Below are 26,638 nucleotides of genomic sequence, written 5' to 3' on the forward strand. Positions count from 1 at the left end.
TTACAGTAAATTACATGAGGCCATTCATTGAATATGTAGGAAAGCTCCCTATGTTTCCTCTTTAATTGTGCAGCTAAATGTACAGTTTCATCTGGATTCTGGGTTTCTTCTGCAGCGGCTCCAACTCCCTGAATTTTCAGGCCTTTCTTCACTCCTCAGAGAAAGAGGGAATAATTCACAGAGGCAGGCTGTGTGCAAATTTGCTATCGGTAACATAGTACATGCTGATTGAGCTCTCTGCCACCGATAAGGAGAGTTCCTCGTGGGGAAAGCGCAGGGAACTTTATTCAAGTTTATATGCATTTAAAATATGACATGCATTATCATATTGTATAAATGCCAAATAAATAAAACATATTCAATATAACCTGTAGCTAACAAAATAAACATTTACAGCACATTAATGCATTAACTTAAATATGTATGAAAAATACAATAATGTAAATATGTTAAATGAATTCATAAATATTTATTTCAAACAATAACATTTTTATTTTTAGGCAATTTAACTTGATGTAGTTAAATGCTATGCCTTTCAGTAGTTAAAATATAATAATATGTTTTTTTTAATAAAAATTTAAAGCTTAATTTCAAGTTAAGTTTATTACATAATTTGAAAAAATAAAAACACCAGACACTAATATATATGTTTGTATAAATGCACAGACTCACAAGTAACACACACACACAGACACATATCAGTGTTGTTATGGGCAAACTAGCAAGATCAAGCTTTGCTGCTATAAAAACTCTGCAACAAATCTTCCCCATTAGGGGTTTCCACACAAGGTCCAGGCTACCATCTCCCTTGTTTTGTTCAAACTTGATTACGCCAAAATCCTCTACCACAGATCACCTTCAATGAACATGAAAAGAATACAACGGGTTCAGAACTGGGCTACCAGACTACTTTTACATATAAACTGCAAGATCACATCTCCACTACCCTGAAAGCCCTGCATTGGTTACCGGTTACCAGAAGATCCATGTTCAAACTGCTTTGTGTCACCCACAAAGTGATACATGGAGAATAAAATCACCAAGCACATTCAAGAAAGGAACCTCCGCTCTAGAGCGGCACATCGCCTAAAACTCCCAAGATACAAAAAAAAAACAATAGGTGGCACATCATTCTCTGTTCAAGCAGCCAAACTATGGAACTCTTTACCCCTAAACATAAGATCCATGGATAACCACCTTATCTTCAGAAAGCTACTAAAGGATTGGCTCTTCCCCACATAACCACCATATGCAAGCAGATGGAATATACAGCATATCTCTCTGTATGTAAACATTTATTTGTAGTATAGATATGTACCTGTATATGTGTATTGCTTTGTATAACGTGTGGAATACTGTTTAATATATATATATATATATATATATATATATATATATATATGCGGTCGCCAGTAGGTATATATAGTTAGGATTTTTTCCCTATGGGATTTTTGAAAATTCTATGTCTAATAACTTTGGCGTTTGTGGACGGAATTGGCTGAAATTTTCTGGAAAATGGAACATTTTGTTTCTGAGCAGCCCTTGAAAATTAGGGGGGGGGGTCGTCAAGGGGGGGCCGAGAAAAAAGGGGGGTCCCAAAACGTGTTTTTAACATTGAGTTTTCCATAGGGCGGTTGGCCTCACTTTTAGCCCGAACGGCTGAATGGATTTGCATGAAACTTGGCAAAATTGTAGGGACTGGTAGCCCGATGTGCCTTTTCTAGGTCTCAATATATGTGCTCCAGTGGATTTTGAGAAATTAACGTTTAAAAAAAGATATATATCTGTAAGCGCGCTCTGGGCAGCGCTCCGGTCCGCGGACCTTAAGCGTACCGGAACTTCGCGTAGCTAAGCTGATTGGCTCTCCGGTGTCTGTCAACATTCTAAACAGTCCGGAGCGGCCGCCATCTTGTCTCTCGGTAGGATTGAGAGACAAGAGGAGGCCAAAACAAAGGTGAAAATGACCATAAGGGGGCATACTAGATCCTCCCTGACCCCCTAGGTTTAATGTGGAGGTTTTAAAAGGGCCCCGCGGGGCAAAAAAAACAAAAAAAAATTTTTGTTTTTTTTGCGTGGGGAGCGCCCGGTCCGCGAACCGGGAAGCGTTCTGGGCAGCGTACTGCAATGAAAAATGAATGATAGACTTTTCAAATGCTGTATGTTAATTGATTGTTGTTTTTGTTGATTATTTTTTATTTTCTTTATTTTTTAAGCATTTTTTTTATTGTGATTGTGTTTCATAATTTATTAAACTTTCTAACATTTCATTGTCAGAAATTTCATAATTATCATGGAATATACATTGTAGTCTCTGAGGGTGTAAAATGTCCTCATTTTCAAGGAGGTTATCTACTGCTTGTACACATTGCAGTAGTTCATTGTCCCAAGTTTCATCGAAAAATTCAATATCATTTTCATCATTGATTTCTTGGCTGCTCTCTTGCAGGACAATTTGAAATTCAACTTTCTGTTCGCCTTCCATTTTGCCTGAAATTTAGATTAAAAAAATATATATTAGTAGAGATAGGGCACTGTTGGGATTAATTTTGGGCAGTGTATAGTATCAGAGTGGAAGTAGGAATATAAAAAAGTGTATGTGATTTAACGTAAGTAAATTCATAATTATACAAGAGAAGCCTAACTCCATCCATAACTATAACAGAGAAGTCTATCTAAATCTATAACTACTACAGAGGGATAGTATATAACTATCAGAAAAAGTTTACCATATTAACTTATAGTGCACAATATACTTCAGTTTTAAAAATAAAAACTTACCTTTAGATAGAAGTTGAAGAAATTAGTGAAAATCCTATTGAAATGTACACCAAGAAGTAGTAGTCAAAATGGCTGTGTTTTCTTCTCTTCCTTTATATATATTCAGGTATATAACCAATCAAATGTCAGGTAAAAAAGTAGAAAATGAAAGTAACATTTTAATTGGTTGTCAATTCCAACACTTCAGATGTGTTTTGTGAAGTAATTTACCTCACGGTATTTAGAGAGGTCTACAGGCTAAATGGCTAAATGGAATTCCAATCAAATTTGTGAAAATGGTAGGGATTGGTATGTAGTATGAGCTAGTCTATATTTGGTGAAATTGTCTCCAGTGGCTTTTCTGTGAACTACTTTCCCACCTTTTTTGATGGTGCGCTTCCCAGGGAGCGACCCGGTACGCGAACCGTTGAGCGCCCCGGTTCGCGAACCTTAAGCGTAACGGGAGTCCACCATTTTGTGTTTCGGTCGAATTAAGATACAAGATGGAGGGCAAATAATGTTCAGAATGGGTAGAAGGGGGCACGGTAGACTTATCTTGACCCCCTAGGTTTTGTGAGGGTGGCTGAGGAGGCCCATATGTGCGAAAAAAAAAACCATTTTTTTAAAAAATTTCGCGAGGTTAGCTCCCGGTTCGCGTACCGGGTAGCGCCCCAGGGAGCGTACTTTGTTGAAAATTAGTGAAAAATGTTAGAGTAAAATAATAATTGTGAGTGATCAGATGTAGGGTAGCTCTGAGAAGAGCTTTTGGGTTTATGGTACATTTAGGTACTTATAAGTAGGTACCAATGCACATTCTTAAATTCAGAGTGAAAATTCTGTTGCCCTCATCTGAGAAGTGAACTCCATCTCCTCTGTAGATATCTTGCATGTAGTAACGCAAGTTATTGTTGTACAGGGAGCCCATTCCATGGTCTCTCATGTAAGCTGAAACAGATTTGTTTACATGCTTCCTCGACTTCTCAATTTGTGGACAAAATTGGTTTGACCACCTCCATTTCTGTCTTTGGCATATATTTGAATATACCAAGGCAGTCTGAGGAAAAAGTGCCATTAATTGCTCAAAGGTGTCCTTTAAAAGCATTTCCAGACCTACACCAGTCAAAGTGCCCAAGTCATTACCTCCACAGTGCACAATTAACAGGTCAGGTTTGGGCAAATGCATAAAGGTTTTCACCAATGGTATAAATTGGTGACATTTTAATCCTCTGTGGCCAAACCACTTAATTTCCACATCTTGTAAATTGAGGTTAGGTAAATTCCTGTTTTCAGTGTACCTTTGAGCCCAGTGAATATAACTATGTCCAACAATCCAGACAGAAAACATGGTGAGAGAAGGTTCTCCTGCAGTCAGATGAAGTGTGGCAATGAAATGGCAGTTGAAAAAATGAGAGTTTAAAATGAAAAAAACTGTGGAGTTTCTGTGTTCATGAAGCAGTAACAGTGATTGGTGGATTTTGATTGCTGAAAACAGAAAGTTAGGGTGCACGGATGAGTTATTTGAAAGATGTATTTTGAATGGTCAATAAAAAATCATTAAATGAAAGAATGCACTGGATATGCAGGTGCACTGAGAGTTCAGAGTTCAATTGCAACATTGTTGTGTGAACTTGCAAACACCAGAAGTCTTCCAAGAGGTGGTTGCTATGCAGAAAAGGCATGAAATGGCAGAGGGGGGAAGGGTTTTCATTTGAAAAAAAGTGAGGGAAGAGTTTTGATTGGGTGACATGAGAGATATGTGTGAAGAATTACATTATTTCTGTGCTTTTGATAGCTGCAGACTCTGGAGTGCATACCTTTTGCTCTGCTGAAGACAAATTGGTGTGTTTCTGAGACTGTTTTCAAACTCAAAGTATTTGCTAAGGTGAGAAAATATTTCTTTAATTTAGATAGAGAATAGTGTGCTTTAAGGAGAAAATTATGAATTATGTGGCGCAAATTGCTTGTAAATATGCTCCCACCTGTGCAAGGAAAATTTAGATTTTTAATGTTTGTGTTACATAGCCATGTTAAAAGTGATACAAACATGCTGCAAAGGCAATTAAAAAACGCTTTTATGTGTCTTAAGGACATTTTAAGTAATTTTCCCATGTGCAGTGTTTTGAAATTATGATTTGAAAATCGTTTTTGGGGAAAAGGAATTGTTTTTAAATTTATGACAAGGACATAATGGTGTATGCTTCTTTATAAGGCAATTGACTGTCCCTGATGTTATTTTTCCCATTTTAATGTAAGACCTTTCTCTGTGGCGCAAATTGCTTGTAAATATGCTCCCACCTGTGCATGGCAAATTTAGATTTTAAATGTTTGTGTTACATAGCCATGTTAAAAGTGACCCAACCATGCTGGAAAGGCAATAAAAAAACACTTTCATGTGTCTTAAGGACATTTTAAGTAATTTCCCTGTGGGCAGTGTTTTCAAATTATGAATTGAAAATCGTTTTTGAGGTAAAGGAATGTTGTTAAAATTTATGTGCGCCATATGCCCCCAAATTTCTTTTTCAGGGGTGCGGCAGGGTGTTATTGAGACACCCCTACACCTTTGGAAAAATTCCTAATTTGCGATGAGCTAATTGCTAATTGCAAATTGCACCTTCTTTCATATGGGCATCCTGGCGCATGGAAATGAATGGGTAATTTGCAATTAGCAATTTGCTCATCGCAAATTTGGAATGGTAAAGAATCGCTATTTATTCCTTAAAATTCGCTATTTTGGAAATGCAAAATAGTTATATGATACATATGGCGGTTGATGTCTAACAAGATAAGAAGCTTAGGGATAGATTTATGATGACTGGCGCAATGAAGTGGACATCACTTACTTCATTGGTAGAGCTTTACATGTATTATGTCCTCTGTATTCTTCATCAAGCGTAACTTTAATCTGCAATCCTGAGTAGGCCTCACCTTAAACAAACCTCTGGATAGGCCACATCTTATCGTCATCCTGAATTAATCATTTAAAATGCTAGGGACATATTTATGATAGGTGTATGCCTCTTTTGCGCCACTTACAAAACACTGTCCATGGGGAAATGACTTAAAATGTCCTTAAGACACATGAATGTGTTTTTTTAAAGCGTTTGCAATTTTTTTGGGTCACTTTTAACATGGCTATGTGACTCAAACAGTCAAAATCTAAATTCACCATGCACAGGTGGGAGCATATTTACAAGGAATGTGCTCCATGGGGAAAGGTCTTATAATGTAATATGGGAAAAATGACATCAGAGACACTGAAATGCCTTATAGAGAAGCATACACCATTATGTCCTTGTCATAAATTTGCAAACCATTACTTTTCCCCAAAAACGATTTTCAAATCATAATTTGAAAACACTGCACATGTGGAAATGACTTAAAATGTCCTTAATTCAAAATTTGCTATTCCTTATTTTGCGATTGCACTGAAGGATTTGCAAATTTTGCGATTCCTTAAATGCAATGTATCAAACAAAAAATATGTAAAAAATGACATTAAGGATTTGGAAACTACCACCAACTTCTAGTTGGTGGTAATTTGCGAATTCTTTTCAAAAAGCATTTTTTTCCAAAAAACAAAAGGTGCCATATGACGCCCATACATGCCCTTAGGGCATGTATGTGCGCCATATGCCCCCAAATTTCTTTTTCAGGGGTGCAGCAGGGTGTTCTTGAGATACCCCTGCACCCTTGAAAAAATTCCTATTTTGTGATGAGCTAATTGCTAATCGCAAATTGCACCTTCATTCCTATGAGCCTCCTAGCCCATGGAAATGAATGGGTAATTTGCAATTAGCAAATTGCTCATTGCAAATTAGGAATGGTAAAGAATTGCTATTTATTCCTTAAAATTCGCTATTTAGGAAATGCAAAATAGTTTGATGGTACATATGGTGGTTCATCTGTAACAAGATAAGAAGCTTAGGGATACATTTATGATGACTGGCGAAATAAAGTGCAAATCACTTACTTCATTGGTAGGCCTTTACATGTATTATCTCTTCTGTATTCTTCATCAAGCGTAACTTTAATCTGCAATCCTGAGTAGGGCTCACCTTAAACAAACCTTTGGATAGGCCACACCTTATTGTCATCCTGGATTAATCATTTAAAATGCTAGGGACAGATTTATGATAGGTGTATGCCTCTTTTGTGCCACTGTGCGTCACTTTTATGATGCAGCGGCGGTGCTAATTTGCAATTAGCAATTTGCTCATTGCAAATTAGGAATGGTAAAGAATTGCTATTTATTCCTTAAAATTTGCTATTTAGGAAATGCAAAATAGTTTGATGGTACATATGGTGGTTCATCTGTAACAAGATAAGAAGCTTAGGGATACATTTATGATGACTGGCGCAATAAAGTGCACATTACTTACTTCATTGGTAGGCCTTTACATGTATTATCTCCTCTGTATTCTTCATCAAGCGTAACTTTAATCTGCAATCCTGAGTAGGCCTCACCTTAAACAAACCTCTGGATAGGCCACACCTTATCGTCATCCTGGATTAATCATTTAAAATGCTAGGGACAGATTTATGATAGGTGTATGCTTCTTTTGTGCCACTGTGCGTCACTTTTATGATGCAGCAGCGGTGCAAAAGATTTGCTATGAGGCGACAAAATTACAAATTGATGCATTTAGGCAGATATGTCATGGTGTAAAAAAAACGTACCACATGAAACCGATGCAGCAGTGATGCAAAAGATGCACCATGTCGCAAGACAGGCCTCACTTGGGGCCATATGTATCAAGCTAATTAGCATTCGCAAAGATCAAAATTCTACGAATTTCGGCCTTTGCGAATGTTAATTAGACAAATGGTATGTATCAAACAAGTTTGATGCAAAATAAGGAGTAGCAAAATTTGCTATTCCTTATTTTGCAATTGCACTGAAGGATTTGCAAATTTTGTGATTACTTAAATGCAATGTATCAAACAAAAAATATGTAAAAAAATGACATTAAGGATTTGGAAACTACCACCAACTTCTAGTTGGTGGTAATTTGTGAATTCTTTTCAAAAAGCTTTTTTTCCAAAAAACAAAAGGTCCCATATGACGCCCATACATGCCCTTAGGGCATGTATGTGCGCCATATGCCCCCAAATTTCTTTTTCAGGGGGTGCAGCAGGGTGTTCTTGAGACACCCCTGCACCCTTGGAAAAATTCCTAATTTGCGATGAGCAAATTGCTAATCGCAAATTGCAGCTTCATTCCTATGGGCCTCCTGCTGCATGGAAATGAATGGGTAATTTGTAATTAGCAAATAGGTCATCGCAAACTAGGAATGGTAATGAATCGCTATTTATTCCTTAAAGTTCGCTATTTAGGAAATGGAAAAAACTTTGATGATACATATGGCGGTTCATCTCCAACAAGATAAGAAGCTTAGGGATAGATTTATGATGACTGGTGCATCACCAGGGATGTGTCAGTCATCCTGCGCCGCTGTTCCGCCACCCATGGTGTGCTGCATTTACAATGCGGGGCATCATGGGGCAAAAATGGCACAGATGCGTGACGTATCTGTGCTGTAAAGGTAGTGATTGCTGGAGTTGTATCGCAAGTGCGATGCAGCTCAAGCAAGGCTCAGGGGTGCCCCATCTCCACAATGTTGCGTCAAGACCTATGCCTGCTTAAAGCAGGCGCAGGGTTTTGACGAAGCTTTCTCCTATCTAATTGTAAATACGGCACAACATGGGTGGCAGAGTAGTGGTGCACGTTAACTGGTGCATGCCTGGGGATGTGCCATTTAACATAAATCTGCCCCTTTACATTTAAGTATGTGCAGGACACACAGAGTCGGTGAGGCTTATCCAAGGTTAAGAAGAGATGAGTCCTGTTCACTGAAAATTTAGACATAGTCTTCACCTGCTCAGCATTGCTGGACATGGCTAAATAATAGCTGCAAAATATTACTCTTGTTAAACAATTTTACTATTATAATCTCTGAGATTTGTCTCTTACTCTGCAACATCTCATTGTTGTTATCTTTCTTTAAAGATAAAGACAACATCAACATGAGCGACAATCTGCAATCAGTTGATTTTGACCTCATCATTGAACTTGTAATTGAAACATCAGTGGATGTTGATCCTTTGGATGATTTAAATCCTGAGGATGAAGAAGAGCGTGATGAGGATGCAGATTTGTCCGAATTATATGACATAGGGTGGGAAGCTGACCTGCTTGAGCCTATGGAAATATAAACATTTATTTTTAAAATGTATAATTAATAAAAAGTAAAAATGTAAACCGTTTAATTTAAAAATAAAGACACCTTCAAAAACAGGTTATGTGTAGTGTCTTCAATAAAATATTAAAATATGCTCATAAAATTAGATCAGATTCACATATAAAATAGCACAGGTAACATAAATATAAATGTCATTTCTTTTCTGCTATTTCTGTATTGTAAATTTGCCAACGACTAAAAAATCTTCTAATTAAAATGTCAAGTAGTGTGTTAAGTTTTTGATCACTGTTATTGATTTACTGTTTGGTAATAATGGTTAATAACATTTTTTATTATATTTTACCACAGATTCAACTGCAGATCATTTCAAGATTTCACCATGCCAACAATAGAAAGACAGAGAAAGGCTGCAAAACGTCAAAGACAGCAGGTGAAAGAAAATAAGCAGCAGTCCTCTAACAAAAAGATTTGTCAAGTCACGAAGAAAGCACCGGGTAAGAGCACAAAATATTTCATAAGAAATATATGTAGTAAAAAAAATATTACTACAAAAAATGTTTCAGTCCATAAAACGACAAGGAATTCAAATGGAAAGGAAAGGCCAATCAAAAATGTTACTGCTAGAGCAAGAGATAACTCTGTGCATGATAGTAGAAGGAAACAACAGTTTAGGGAGATTCGTAAACGAATGTTCCGCAACAGGATAATTGGCAATTTGTTAAAAAATATTAAGAAAGGTCAACAGAAACTGTTTTTTTATAAGAGAAAAAAAAAAGTTGAGAAAGTTATTGATCAGGCATTTGAAATTAAACGTAAGTTATTTATTTTGATAATCAATAGAATTAGGAAGCTAAACAAGGCAATTTATGATTTCAAAAGAAATAGTAGATGGAAGAGAATAGTTAATCGTAGTAATTTTTGTGAAGTTTTTTCTGGAGAATGGATGCATAGTTCAAGCTGTGAGGCATTTTTTAATGAGGAGAGTTATTTCCAGGATAATGATTTGGTGCATGCAGTTGACACCAGTGGTCGTGCTTATGAAGTGAAAGATGGTTGTCCAGTTGAAAAAGAAAAACTTGTGACAACGGAGACAGAAGAGGTGTTAGGTAATGAGGTTTTAGGAAGACGTGCTAAGGGTCCTGTCTACACCTGGAAGTGTAGTAGTATTTGTAGTGTGCGACAGGATTCCATCAATTTGCTTTCTGATTTTGTACGGTCATTTAATAAGAAAAGTTTGAAGCAGAAAATAAGGTTGTTGCAAGAATTAGATCCTTGCAGAGTGAGAGAAGTGACAGGTTTGCATGGTCATTCACTGGCTTGTCTTTCCAGGAGAGTATGCCAGAGTGTTTTTCATCATTTCAGGATGCTAGCAGTGCATCATAATAAAGTGAGGAAATTAGTTAGAATGTTGTATTATGCTAAGAGTCCAGCAATTATGCTTAAACAATTATGCGCTGCTCTTTTGCATGGTTCTGAAGTAGATGTGAAGAATATTTGTGAAGAAATTGAGTTTTGTTACTTTGGAAGTAAAGAGGAGAATGTTGAAATTGACCAAGAAGAAGAGGGTAATGTGGAAGATAGTGTACAGGTTTCCAGTACAGATAATTTCCAGAGGGAAATTGCCACGTTTGAGGTGAAATCAAGTGAGAGGCCAAATTTCACTTGTGTGTGTTGTCGACGCACTTATTATACGAATCAGACTAAGTTAGTGGATTTATATGCAAAAAGTGAAAGGGAAAATAATAGTGAATGGAAGGATTTCGCAACATACTTGATGGTAGAAAATTGTTTTGATTTGGGATTGGATCAACGTGTGTGTACTTATTGTTGTTGCAAATTAAATCAAAACCAGATGCCTGCTAGAGCAGTTCATAATAATCTGGAATTGGTTGAGATTCCTTCTGAATTGAAGGATTTAAATACTTATGAATCTATTTTGATTCAAAGTATCCATCCCTTTCAGGCTATTGTAAGAATGGAGCCAAAGACAGGGAAATTGCCTCCATCAGATTTACAGAGAGGATTAAAGGGAAGAGTTGTTTATTTGCCTCTAGATTTGAAGAAAAACATTAACACAATTGGAGTAGAAAAAGTGGAAGAGGAACCTCTGGTTATCTTAGTTAATGGGGTTCCGACAAAGAATAAGAAAATATGGCAAGATTTAGTAGATGTTAGGAAAGTTAAAAAGGCAACATTGTATTTGAAAAAAAATAATAAATACTATAAGAATGTATATGTTGCAGAAGAGGAAGTAAGTGAGGAAGAGGATAGCGATTTGTGTGCTGGTCAAATTGAGAAAGTAGAACCCTCTACTAGTGAAGAAATATATGAACATTATAGTGTTCATCCTTTGCATTCCAAGGAAGTCATGGGGAATGCTATTGAGTTGTTTCAAATGAAACAAGCCAAAGGGAGTCCCATTAGTGTTTGGGAGGAAAGTTTGGAAGCTCGGTGTTTCCCACAGCTTTTTCCAACAGGTCAGGGAGGAAGATATGATGAGCGACCTCATCAAATTCCTGCTTCTGAATACCGGACTTTGCGATTGTATGCAGGAGATGCTAGGTTTCGACAATGCATTCCTTATTTGTTTCATCTCCTGTTTGAAAGCGATCTGTCTGGACTGTCATATGCAGTGAACCACATCTTGAAAAGTGGTATACACATGCAAAACATCTCGGCAAGTGACTTTATGGATAAAGTCAATGTCCAAGACAGTATTTTGGATTCTCACCTGATTAATCTCATGGCGTGTCAGCGTGGTACTAATGAGTACTGGTACCGTCGTCATGGTGATTTAAAATTTATGCTGAGGAACTTAGGTACTCCCACATGGTTCCTCACTCTGAGCTGTGCCGAGTATGGCTGGGAAGACTTACTTGAATTTCTACGAGAGGCAAATGCTAACGTAGATAACATCGAATTCAAGACACCCGGAGAACTGTGCTCTTTGGATCCAGTCAATGTATGTAGGTACTTCAATCATAGATTTGAAGCTATGATGTCTTTCATCATGAATAAGAAGAATCCACCTCTTGGAGAGGTGTTGGATTTCTTCTGGAGAAAGGAGTACCAAGCAAGAGGTGCTCCTCATATACATATGTTGCTGTGGATCAAGGATGCACCTAAATTTGGAACGGATCCAGAAGACTCAGTGATGAGTTTCATCCAACAGTATTCTACGTGTGCTGTTCCAAACGCAAAGGAGAAGAAAAGCCTAAGAGAAAAAGTTCTGCGTTTCCAAAGCCATCGATGTGGAAAGTACTGCCGTCGTAAATTCCGAAACAAGGACAAGTTCTACACCAAATGTCGTTTCGGCTTTCCACGACCGGTGATTTCTAAAGGAAGAGTAAACAGTTTGATGTCTTCGCTGCGACACAATGTCATGAAGAAATCACCTAAAAACACATACAATTTGAAGAGGAACGAAGAGTCCAAGTACATCAATGACTACAACCCGGTGATTTTGTCCATGTGGAATGCTAACATGGATATACAGTTTGTGGCTGATAATTGTATGGCTGTGGCTCGGTATGTGACGTCTTACATCACCAAAAAAGAGAAGACAGAATTGAAGGATATGTGGGAGGACATTTCCCATGAAAAGAGCCTCAGCAAGAAGTTGTACAGTTTCAGTCTGAAGACGTTGTCGCATCGAGAAATCGGAGCGTACGAATGTTCTGACCGGTTGTCTTCAGCAAGTCTCTATGCCAAGTCCAGGAGTATCGTTTGGGCGAGTCTTGGTCTTGCTGCAACGCGTAATCGAGTTCTCAAACCTGTCCGGGAAATTGAGTATTTGGCGGAAAAGGAGCCAAACAGTACCGACATTTTGAAGACCAACATGTTGGATACATATTATCCAAATCGAAGCATTCACCTTGAGAATGTTTGTCTGTATGAGGTTCTTCAAAATTACATATTCAAGAGGAACATTAAAGAAGATACTGAGAAAGGAGTGTATGCTGTAATAGGAAGTGAGGGATGTCTGGTCAAGCAAAGAAAATGCCACTTGGTAAACCATCGAAAATTGAGTGGCGAATCTCCTGAAAAAAAGGAGTTTTTCTATTTAGCACTTTTGCAACTTTTCAAGCCTTGGCGTGCAGAAGAGGAACTGCTTGGAGATTTTCTCTGTTACGAAGACTCTTTCAATGCCGCCAAGGAGACCATAGAATGTCCTGCTTTTCCCAAATATGTAGAAATGTTGAATGCGGAAATTGAGCAGGAAGCAACGATTGCAGCCGAGATTGCCAGAGACAGTTCTCAGGACAGTCAGAGTTCTGCTTCATTGAGTCAGGATCCACTAGGAGGACCTGTTATCGAAAATGAAGCTGCCACTGCTATGAATGAAGTGGAAAGAGCCATGGCACATGCTCAGGAGGATGCGGTTAACTTAGAAGAGTTGGAAAGACAACTCAACGTTGAGCAGAGGAAAATATATGACGAAGTTACCATGCAAATTGATCATGGATTAAGTCATGATAAGAAAGAGTGCTCATGTACGTCGTTGAAGCCTGTCCGACTGTACGTGAGTGGAGAAGCGGGAACTGGAAAAAGTTTCCTCAGTAAAGCAATTTCATGCTATTTGCAGGAAAGGACAGAGTCATCGCTGTCTTGTGTTGTCACTGCTCCAACTGGACTGGCAGCACATAATATTAAAGGGATTACTTTACATCGTTTACTGATGCTGCCAGTGGAGCATGACAACAAATTACAATATCACAAGCTATCTGGAGATGCTTGTTTTGAAGTTTCAAGAATCTTGAGAAAAATGAAACTTCTTATCATTGACGAAGTAAGCATGGTTTCCAATGTCATGCTTGCCTTTGTGCATTTGAGAATGCAAGAAGTTCTCAAAACAGAGTATGATGTGTTATTTGGTGGCAAACACATCATTGTTTTTGGAGATCTTCTGCAGCTGACACCAGTGAAAGGGCAACCTGTGTTCAAAATGCTCACGCATGAAGATACCAGGAAGTGCCTAGGCAGCATTGGCAACGTCAATATATGGTTAAACTTCAATTATGCTGAACTGCATGAAAATATGCGTCAGGCGAAGGATGAAGTTTACAAGACTATTCTACAAGATGTTAGAATTGGAAAAGTGACCGAGCATGGGAAAGAAGCTTTACATGCACGATTACTGTCAAATTTATATCCAGAACAAGATGTTGTGCCTGAGAATATTTTTCAGAAAATTACTGAGAAGAAATCTGGTATATGTTTGATGCCAACTCTTGCAGAATGTGCCAAATTTAACAACAAAATGTTGCATTTAGAAAAGCAAGAGATTGTGAAACTGGAAGCTATTGACAGAGTAGAGCATATGGGATCAACAATTATTTTGTCTGAGAATCTGAAAACAAAATTGGATTCATTAGAGAAGAGTATATCTAAAACTGCAGGTTTTGAAAAGACTCTGAATGTGTGCTTGAACTGCCGTATAATTTTAAGAAGGAATTTACATGTTGAAAGAGGTCTGGTAAATGGATCAATGGGTAATGTTGTTGATTTTGTGAAATACAGAAATAGAGATGGAATTGAATTTTTAAAAATTAAATTTGATGGCATTGAGGAAGTACAGCTAATTGCTCGTTGTTCTGCTAGATTTTTGCTTGTAAAAGACTTATATGTTCGCCGTAAGCAGTTTCCTGTTTGCTTGGCATATGCGGTGACAATCCATAAATCGCAAGGTTTAAGTGTAGACAGTGCATTGGTGAATATTGGCAGTTCTGTGTTCAAGGAGGGTATGGCATATGTGGCATTGTCACGAGTTAGAACTTTATCGGGATTGTACTTGATTGAGTGTGATGTCACAAACATTTGTGCTGATCTAGATTGTGTTAAGGAATACAATAGGTTAAGAAGAGAGTATGCGCCACATTTGCCTCAGTATCCTTTGTTTGAGAAACGTGTGGTAGGCCGGAAACGAAGAAATGTGACCAATACTGGGGAGGTTGTAGCAAAAAGACGAAAAGTCGATGAACCTAAAATTACAAGCAGAAACAAAAAGGATTCTGTTGAAGATGTTGTTGGTTTTCAATTTGAAAACAGTTCTGGTGTCAACTGCTATGCTAATGTAGTGGTTAATGTTTTGTTTTCTCTAGAAAATGTAAAAGAAGAGATTGTGGTCAATTCTGATCAAAGATTTTGCAGTTTGTTAAATTCTGTGTTAGAGAAATGTAGCACTGATAGAAGAAACATAGAAAGTGTGTTTGAAATTCGAAATCTGTTAGACAGATGTTCAGGCCAAACACAATTCTCTCAAAATATTCAGCAAGATTGTCAGGAGTTTTTAATGTATATGCTTGATGTATTACATGCTGAAGGTGTAGATGTAGATCAGCTGTTTGGGCTTTCTTATCAATGGCAGCATGACTGCGAGAACTGTATGGTATCAAGTACTACTAGTGTAGACTCAGAAAGATTTATATATTTAACTTTGCCAGACAGTAAATCAGTCTCCTTTAATAAGCTAGTAAAAGCAGCTGATCACAACATGGAGTGTAGCCAATGTAAATCTGAAATGATGTCCACATTATTTATACGAACATATGGCCAGTATGTCATTTTAATGTTCCAACGATGTAGGCCTGATGGAACAAAATTGACAACTTTAATTAAAAATTTTGTAGCTTCGCAGTTGTCAATATCAGGAAGGACTTTTGTAACTGCAGCAATTATATATCATGACGGCCCTTCAATAACATCAGGACATTACACAGCTTATTTAAAGTCTAGAAATGGCTGGTCATTCTGCAATGATTCTGTTTTAATTTTCTAAAAAAAAATTGCCGTATGACCTTAAAAACTCTTACCTGGTGTTTTTAAAACCAAAATTTTAGGGAAATAATCTCGGGATGTGCTCTGTGGAATTTCAAGAAGTTCTAATGGCTCCTACACAATTTGGCCTTGAGGATAAGTGTAGTTCAGAGACATAACTTCTAACCATAGGACTGGACGTCATGGAGAAATACGTGCACTTTGAATGAGTTCAGAAAAACTGTTTCTTTTTATAAGCTAATTGAAGCAGCCAATCAAAACATGGAGTAGAGGGAATGTAAGTCTGCAATGCTGTCTACTGTTTTACATTGCTTTGTGATTAAAAGTGATGTAGAGAATTAAATAATTGTAGTAGTCATAGAGGTAGTGTAAGTCTGCTTCATAGTAAGCAGTATCAGTGTCATAGGAAATGTAGAACATGACTGAGCAAGAAGGGGAAGATATTACTATTCCAGGATTGTGAAAATGATCTTCAACATTTTAATTCTGAAAGTTGCGGAAATGCCAAATGACGGGATTGGCTTACAAGAAATCCAAGAGTTATAAATGGCTCTGACCAGATTTGGCCTTGTGGAAACTTGTGGTAGAGAGCAAGAAGTCATTTATTGCATGTAACGTGTTTTTAAAAACGATGGAGATTTTCTTTCAGAAAGTGGCGGGCTGAAAGTAATAACAGCACAAAATAGTGTAAGCTGTTCATAGGACATCCTTGGACGTCATGGAAAGTAAGTTAACTTTAAGGAGTTCTGAATTTTGATTTCTTATGTTGTATGGGTTTTTTAAACACAATCATTTTGATTGTGTTTTTTTTTCCCCGCTGTTATATGATGAATACCTTCAAGTCACTGTTTTAGTGAATTTTGATACATTCTGAGAACAGCAAAAATAAACCATTTAACATGTATAATTAATTCTGTACTGTTTGCATTTATGATGTATATGTAGAACTGTGTAGGAGGCATGGAGAAGGTGAGGCTTCTGTAAGTGTCAAAGTTGTTGCATGCAGTGCTGCACTTCTGCGTATTCTTTCATATGCTAGACTACATCTGCACAATGAGATACCTAAGCAAAGGAAACACAAGTGATGTGATTGTGAAATGAGCAAAATAAATTGCACGTATTTCAATTACATCACCTGTGTTTCCTATCATTACGAATCACATTGTGCAGATCAAGTTTAGGTCTGTCCAGGGAAACATAGGAGGTTTGGACTTTGTTGAAGAGTGCAGTGGACATGACTCACTTCATTGGTAGACCTTCACATGTATTATCTCCTCTGTACTCTTCAACAAGTGTAAATCTCATCTGCAACCCTGAGTAGGCCTCACCTCAAACAAACCTCTGGATAGTAGACATCTTATTGGCATCCTGAAGCAATTATTTAAAATGTTAGTGTCTTGCGACACTTTTCTGAAACAACAGCAATGCAAAAGATGCACCATGTTTTAAGATAGGCCTCACTTCATCTGCATCAAGATACTGTTAGTTTAAAATGTATATCTTTAGGACTGTGTAGGGGGCCTGGAGAAGCAGAAGCTTCTGTAAGTGTCAAAGTTGTTGAAAAACTGTTTGTCCTTCAATCTTTTCCCTTGTCTTTTCTAATTTTTAAATACATGTTTTAATATTTTTCAAATGTTTGTTCTCTCTTTCACAGATTGAAAGTATAAAAACAAAAAGTGAGTAATTTAACGACAATTATAAGGTAAATATTTTGTACTCTTTTCGTTACATTTCTATCACATTTAACTACTATTAGTTCCACTGCTTCATTTCTTTAACCCTCAGTTTCCTGCCTTTGCTACTTCCCTCATTCCTTTCTCTATTACCTACTTACTCAACTCCTTCCACTCTTTTTCTCAGTCCCTCTCTACTCATAGTTCCTCACTCTTGTTCACTCACTCCGTCTCTATTACTCTTAGTGTCTTTGACTGATCACTCTATCACTACTTGTTCATAATGCTTTCTCTGTGTAGTTGAAGCACACTAAGGGGAATATTATGAACACAGCCAATAAAATTATTGCTCTTTTTATTGGCAGAAAACTGGTGCAAAAGTGGTTTTAGCGGCAGTTTTCTGCCACAAAAGCAGCTTTAGCGACACATTTCTGCCAATAAAAGCTGCAAAACTTTTTTTGCCTATGTTGATGATATGGCTCTATGTTACTTACATTTCTTTGCTGTTTCAATTAATCTTTTTCTGTTATTTTTTGTTTTCTGTTTTCTATTTTTTCTCTCTGTTATTCCTCATGTTTTAATCTTATTTTGAACATTCACTCACATTCTCCAAGAAACTCTTCTTTGTTAATGTTATACTCTCTTTTTTTTTCTTTCACTTCGTTATCTATTTTGTTTTTCACAATTATACCCTCTTCTGTCTTTTCTTCGGTAAATAGATCTATTAAACAGTATCTCTTCTTTACTCCCTATAGCTGTCTTTCTTTTAACATCACTCTCTGTTTACTTTCCTTATACTTACACTTTTTTTTTTTTTTTTTTTTTTTTTTTTGGTTAGCTCCCGGTCCGCGTACCGGGAAGCTAACCCGGGAGCGAACCAAAAGAAATAGAGCTTGCCAGAGTGCTAAACATTCTAGCAATTTTTTTTGAAAGGGAAGGTAGTTCTGAAAAGAACTTTTTTTTTATATTTTTGTTGTTTTATATATTTTTTTATTTTTTGAACATTTTTTGTTTTTTTTGTATTTTTTTGAACGATTTTATATTTTTTTGGGTTTTTTTTTGGGGGGGAAACAACAAAAAACAGGCGTTGAAAAGGGCTCAACAGGAGCAAAAAAAAATTACTGGGGGCGGTTAGGGCAATCATGGTGTTCATACGCCAGGTTGAGTGCATTGATGCTCATGTTGCCACAAGCTAATAATGCACGACAGTGCATACATAAGTGAATCATGTGCCCAAAATTTTCTTGAATATTTGGCACAGTTTCCCGTGCCTCTTCTGGTGTTAGAGAAATCGGTATTGTTGGTCTGGCCACAGGAGTTGGTCTTGGATTGTCCTGCATATCCCTTATTTCCGCCCGGCTGTAATTTAGTGGATGCTTCCTTGTCATGTGCCTGTGCATTGTGTGATTTCCATAGCTATATTTTTTGTCCGTCCCTCTGGACAATTGTTCTTTGCATATGCGGCAGGTGACATACCTCGCATTGACTTTTTTTTGGCCAGGAGGGATCGAATAAAACTGCCAGATGAAACTGGCTTTCTTTCTGGAAACCCGGGGCAACTCTTCTAAGAACTGTGGTTCTTCTCCCTCCTCATCCATTTCTTCATCTTCCTCCTCAGTGTTGGTAATGACCTGGGGAGGTGGTCCTCTCTTCCCATGAGGAGGTGGAGGTGGTGGTGGGGGTGCACCAGCTGAAGCAACCAATGAAGCCATTTTCCAACAAGGTCTTCCTCTCACAATGATGAAAGTCAGAGTGAGGAAAGAAGGAGGGGTTTTCATCATTTGGGAAAAACAATACTTCTCAACCAATGAAAAGTGTTATTTTTAGGTCACCTGACCTAGCCTTACATCATTATGAAACCAAAAGTGAAATGAACCAATGAAAAGTTTTATTAACAAGTCACATGACCTCTCACGCTCATGTTACGTGCTGCGGAACGCGCCCCGGTTAGCTTCCGGGTCGCTGAGCTTCGCGCCTCGGTCCGCGCCCCGGGACACTTCCGGGTGCGCTAACGCGGTACGTCACAAGACGCATTACGCGGCAACGCGATACGTCGCGCTTTCGCGACGCGCCCCGGTTAGCTTCCGGGTCGCTGAGCTTCGCGCCTCGGTCCGCGCCCCGGGGCACTTCCGGGTGCGCTAACGCAGTACGTCATAAGACGCATTACGCGGCAACGCGATACCGTCACTAAGTTGATTTTTTACCGGTTCGCGGACCGGGTCGCGGCATCAAATTGAGCTAACGGGAAGCTTCCCGGTTCGCGGACCGGGAGCGAAACAAAAAAAATATTTAAAAAAAATTATTAATAAACATATAAAATATATTTTTGGATTTAAATAAGAATACATTTTACAGCTATAGATATTTGCTATTAAAAAACCATTGAAATTCACTGAAAAAACCATAGGTTATAAACCATATATAGTTAGGAATTAGCATTTACAAACCCTTGAAAATTCACTGAAAAAACCATAGGTTATAGACCATATATAGTTAGGAATTAGCATTTAAAAAACCTTATTTTACTCACACAAAACCAATGAAATTCCATATATAGTTAGTTGTACTAACTTTATATCACGCACCCGCAATCCACTGCTGATAATGTCACATATTACATCATTCATGACATGGTCAGTGACATCACTGATGACATCACTGATGACATCTCAAATGACATCACTGATGACATCACTGATGACATCTCAAATGACATCACTGATGACATCACTGATGACATCTCAAATGACATCACTGATGACATCACTGATGACATCTCAAATGACATCACTGATGACATCACTGATGACATCTCATTTGACATTACTGATCACATCACTGATGACATCATTCATGTGATAATACGATGAACCTCTTCAGACTCTAATATAACCTTAGATACACTCAGTGTAAACAGACACTCACAGACTGTCACTCATCCATGGAGTTACTTACACACCTAGTCAGTCATGCAAAGAATCAATCACACCTCCATTTTCACAACTATACAGTTATACACATCTTACTTATTCAAACATATACTAAAACATATTTACTCACTTATACAATCCTGGATACAAGAGCACAATGATCCATACAGCCACTCACACATTCACTGGCTCTTATGCACAGTTATTTATATATGTCAACTCTCACATGTACTGTATTTTACATATGTACTTACTTTGACATGTAGCACTGAGATATCCATTCACTCACCAATACAGTCATGCACACAGTCAACCGCCCATACAGCTGTTTCCACATGCACTTTTGAACCCATACATCTATGCACAGAGTCATACACCTCCCAGCCACCCACACACACACTCAGTCTCCCATACAAATGCTTGGGCAACCAATCAATAACCCATATAGTTACTCATATAGCTACTGATCAACACATGCAGCAGTTTACAGAACAACAGACATAATGATGCACAAATTAAGACAGTTTAGTCACTAACCCATGCACTCAGTGAGACACATTTAACCACTCACTCATACAGTCAGTCATGCACCTACTAAATCCTTCATCCAGACACTTATACATCCACTCATTCTTAAATATGTAAGACATATTTTAACTTTACAGAAAAATACAGTCACTGTATGATGTCATCAATGATGTCATCAGTGATGTCATTTGAGATGTCATCAGTGATGTCATCAGTGATGTCATTTGAGATGTCATCAGTGATGTCATCAGTGATGTCACTGACCATGTCATGAATGATGTAATATGTGACATTATCAGCAGTGGATTGCGGGTGCGTGATATATAGTTAGTACAACTAACTATATATGGAATTTCATTGGTTTTGTGTGAGTAAAATAAGGTTTTTTAAATGCTAATTCCTAACTATATATGGTCTATAACCTATGGTTTTTTCAGTGAATTTTCAAGGTTTTGTAAATGCTAATTCCTAACTATATATGGTTTATAACCTATGGTTTTTTCAGTGAATATATATATATATACATACATACATACATACATATATATACATACATACATACATACATACATATATATATATATATATATATTTATAAATATATATATATACATATATATCATATATAGATATTCATTATTTTGCTTAACAAATGTACATATTACTTGCAGTTACATTATTCTATGTTCTTAACATGTATATAGTGACTGCATAAAAAAGTAAATCGTTTTATCATAGCTATTTATCTACAATTGCTTCACTATTGATCTATATATATACATATTACCTACTGGCGGTCGCCAGTAGGTATATATAGTTAGGATTTTTTCTCTATGGGATTTTTGAAAATTCTATGTCTAATAACTTTGGCGTTTGTGGACGGAATTGGCTGAAATTTTCAGGAAAATGGCACATTTTGTTTCTGAGCAGCCCTTGAAAATTTGGGGGGGGTTCGTCAAGGGGGGCCGAGAAAAAAGGGGGGTCCCAAAACGTGTTTTTAACATTGAGTTTTCCATAGGGCGGTTGGCCTCACTTTTAGCCCGAACGGCTGAATGGATTTGCACGAAACTTGGCAAAATTGTAGGGACTGGTAGCCCGATGTGCCTTTTGTAGGTCTCAATATATGTGCTCCAGTGGATTTTGAGAAATTAACGTTTAAAAAAAGATATATATCTGAAACAGCGGACCTGGCAGCGTCCCAGGACGCGTACTTTTCGCGCAACGGAGCTTTGTGAAGCGAAGCTGATTGGTTCTCCGGCGTCTGTCAACATTCCAAAAAGTCCGTAGCGGCCGCCATCTTGTCTCTCGGTAGGATCGAGAGACAAGAGGAGGTCAAAACAAAGGGGGAAATAACTATAAGGGGGCATAGTAGATCCTCGCTGACCCCCTAGGTTTGATGTGGAGGTTTTAAAAGGGCCCCGCGGGGCAAAAAAAAATAATGATAATAATAATCGAACGGCTGAATGGATTTGCACGAAACTTGGCAAAATATTAGGGACTGGTAGCCCGATGTGCCTTTGCTAGGTCTCAATATATGTGCTCCAGTGGATTTTGAGAAATTAACGTTCAAAAAAAGATATATATCTGTAACAGCGCTCCGCTTCGCGTAACGGAGGTTTGCGAAGCTGATTGGTCATTCTGTCACTGGGCTATAGTTGGGCTACATCTGGCTGATATTTGGGCTACATTTGTTTTTTTGTGTGTCTGGCGGCCATCTTTGGGCTACATTGGGCTACATTGGGCTTCATTGGGCTACATTGGGCTACATTTGGGCTCCAACATATATATAGGCCAATGTAGCCCAATATATATTTTTCAAAGTTAATTTTCGTAAAAACCACTGGAGCATATATCTTGAGACATAGCAAAGGCACATCGGGCTACCAGTCCCTACAATTTTGCCAAGTTTCGTGGAAATCCATTCAGCCGTTCGAGCTAAAAGTGAGTCCAACCGCCCTATGGAAATGAAGGAAATGAATGGGTAATTTGTAATTAGCAAATAGCTAATCGCAAACTAGGAATGGTAAAGAATCGCTATTTATTCCTTAAAGTTCGCTATTTAGGAAATGCAAAAAACTTTGATGATACATATGGCGGTTCATCTCTAACAAGATAAGAAGCATAGGGATACATTTATGATGACTGGCGCATCACCAGGGATGTGTTAGTCATTCTGTGCCGCTGTTCCGTCACCTATGGTGTGCTGCATTTACAATGCGGCGCATCATGGGGCAAAAACAGCACAGATGCGTGATGTATCTGTGCCGTAAAGGTGGCGCATTGCTGGAGTTGTATCGCAAGTGTGATGAAGCTCCAGCAAGGGTCGGGGGTGCCCCTGTCGCACGGTTTCTGTTCTCACACAGAACTGTGGACAGAGGATTGGAACCTCGGCGAATTAGGGTGTCCCAAAACTCACGTTAGTAATCAAAAACTCCTTAGTAAGCTAGGTACAGTGTCACATTGGATATAACAAACTCTCAATGTTTAGACAATCCAGAATATGAACTTATAGTACCTCAGGATACGTGGAACTCATGAACAGTCGGTCGTTATATATTTCTTAGAAACCAGAACATGGAGTTAAGAAGAACACATGTGTATTTGAAATGTTTATTTACTAATGCCGTCTTCTCAGGCGTAGTATCTTAGATAATACAAGTACACATATTATCAGTAGCAAAATTACCAGCATAGTTACTAGTACATAAAAAGCGAATGGTGATAGTATGTTAACATGCTGTAAATGAATAAGAGTTAGCAACACTTATAAGCAGCCGCGGGCCGTGGAGGGAGTTACGGTGAGGCAGGGAGGCGGGGAGGGGGAGAAGCAGGGTGGAGAATACAAGTACACATATTATCAGTAGCAAAATTACCAGCATAGTTACTAGTACATAAAAAGCGAATGGTGACAGTATGTTAACATGCTGTAAATGAATAAGAGTTAGCAACACTTATAAGCAGCCGCGGGCCGTGGAGGGAGTTACGGTGGGGCAGGGAGGCGGGGAGGGGGAGGGGCAAGGTAGAGAGGGCTCCACCCTGCTTCTCCCCCTCCCCGCCTCCCTGCCTCACCGTAACTCCCTCCACGGCCCGCGGCTGCTTATATCTCACCCTCCCTAATACACATATTATATTATTTGCTAAGAAGGTCTCTTTGTGTTGGTTTAGGGCGTGCCCATACTTTAGTGTCTTAGATTTGAAGGAATCACATCAGCATACACCAGCTCTCTCTTCATGTGAACCGCATCAACTGTTGTGTATGTGTGTTCGGCAAAGCAATATAAAACCCGCCTCATGCCCAGAATTGGCAGAAGTTGCACTTATGTTATGAGTATGAAGTCGTGGAGATCAGACCTCATAACAATTCTGTATCGTGTTGTTCTTGAAACTTTAGCACTCGCTGTACAGATATAGTTTAACAAGCAAAGCAGATAGTAGAGCAATAACATATTATTCTCATGTAAACCACGATGAACTACTAGGTGGAAAGCTAAAGCAACAACTAAGTGTCGTGTGCAGAAGTTGCAAAAAAGGAAAAATGGCATTTAAACCGGTAATGAGCCCATGCTAACTTAACACGGTGTAAAGATATCCAGGACCTAGATGACACCTCCCCATGATCCGGAAACGAACTGAATAAGATAATAGAAGTGCCATCTCATGAGAGCAGATTGCAAGTTTATATGTGGACGGTCCGCAAGGTAAAGCATTAAAAACTAGGAAAATTTAATGCTAAAGAAAAATAAAACAGCCAAGTACTTTATCGAGTCTTAAGCCAATAGGCAAGGTAAATAATAAAAACTTGACAAATAAGTCAATGAATTGTCAATGAAATGCTAGTACTCAGCATATCAAACATGAAAAAGGTCTATGACATAACTGTGTATGCAAAATAAGCTGCAACAGCCTCCAATAGGAAGTCACCGTCTTCATCCGAAAACAGTTCAGCCATCCAATTTAAAAGCGGAAAAGAACATACGTGCTCTCCCAGCACCGGATCCTCTATCACCATCAGAGGACAGCTCGGTGGGTTTTCAAGAAAGCTCTGTTCCAAGAAAGACTGTGCTGCCGCCAGTAAATTCCAGGGACCAAGTAGTCCATGCATCAATGCCACAGCCATAATCCTTTCGCCAGGACAAACCAACTTGTGAGTAATGATAGGAGTCATCAGCTGATTAAAGTCGACGTCAGGAGAAACCGGTCCGCAGAGACACAAATCAATGGCCCAATCGAAATCACAGGTCAGGCAGTGAAATACAGGCTGGACACAGGTGAAGTAGGAGAATCGAAAAGATAATCCATATGCCGTGCTTAATATCGCCAACGGCATTGTGCCATAATATTCTAGCATGCGATTGCGGAACAGTGTCAGCAGCTGCAGGGTGGGAGGTTGCATAGGAGGGACATCCATATTTAAAAATGTAAAAAAGCACAAGAGCGTCCGCTGGTAATGCAAGTAAAAATGCCAATCCACGAACCAGAGTGGAGAAAATAGAATGAAAGGAAGCAGGGATGACTCCAAAGATTTTCTCAAATGAAGTCACGAGACCACTGGTAACAACTTTAAAAAAGTGCGCCAGGGCCTTTGTGGAGGATGCGTTAAAGATAGTCGGAACCATCTTGCTGAAATTGAAAGGCAAATCTGAATTGAAAAGGGTCTGCACCTCTGTACGGGTGTTCGCTATGTGAAGCACGAAAGTTTCACGGGCCGAACTCAAGGCCACCTCTCTCTGAGACAAAAGAGCTCTTATTCTTGCCATGCCGTTGAAATCTGTCCCAAGGTTGGTATTTGTGGCCAGATTGAAAACTCCCTATGTTCATGTGTGGGAGGAAATAGAACATTTCTGCAGCAAATAACCCGTTCACTTACTGTTACGATAAAAGGAATACTTTTAATTAACTCAGAACAATCTTCATTATTGAGCATCAAATAACTACCATTTTCCAACAACTTGAACGTGGGGATGATAGCAGGAACTGGCGTGCCTTGCAACACGCAAGCCATATTTGGTCGGTGTTTGTTGCATGAACCGTGTAACTGTATGTGCCTACACATTAGTGAATGATCTGGCGTCTCAGTGCATTCCTCTCCATTCAGATAAACTTCTTGATCATCTTTGAAACATCTGTATGTGTATGGAAGCGACCAGACCTCATGAAGAAAAGCACTACCTAAAGGTTCATAACGACCTATTGGTATATATTTCATACAATTTGAAAACTTATATAAAGCAAAAGGCAGCGTTATTAAACCGTGGATAAGGCACGTTGCCAAAAAACCCGCAATCCTCTGCTGATGATGTCACTGAGCATGTCATGAATGATGTAATATGTGACATCATCAGCAGTGGATTACGGGTAATAGTATCTCTAGTTTACTCCCCTATAGCTGTCTTTCTTTTAACATAAGTGTCTGTTTCCTTCCCTTATACTTACTGTTTTTGGTTCGCTTCCGGTTCGCGTACCGGCGAGCGAACTGGGAAGCGAACTAAGAGAAATAGAGGTTGGCACAGTTCCAAATATTGTACCAATTTTTTAATAACGGGGAGGTAGTTCTGAAAAGAACTTTTTTTTTTATTGTTTTTGTTGTTTTATATTTTTTTTATTATTTTTCGGAACATTTTTTTACTTTTTTTGAATTTTTCTGAACAGTTTTATATTTTTGGGGGTTTTTCTTGGAGGGGGCAATGAAAACGATTCATTGTAAAGGGCTCAACAGGAGCAACAAAACAAAAAAATAAGTATTTATTATTTTGGGCGTTTCGTACAAACTTGC

Source organism: Lissotriton helveticus, chromosome 1_1 (assembly GCF_964261635.1).
Source record: "Lissotriton helveticus chromosome 1_1, aLisHel1.1, whole genome shotgun sequence".
Taxonomy (NCBI): domain Eukaryota; kingdom Metazoa; phylum Chordata; class Amphibia; order Caudata; family Salamandridae; genus Lissotriton; species Lissotriton helveticus.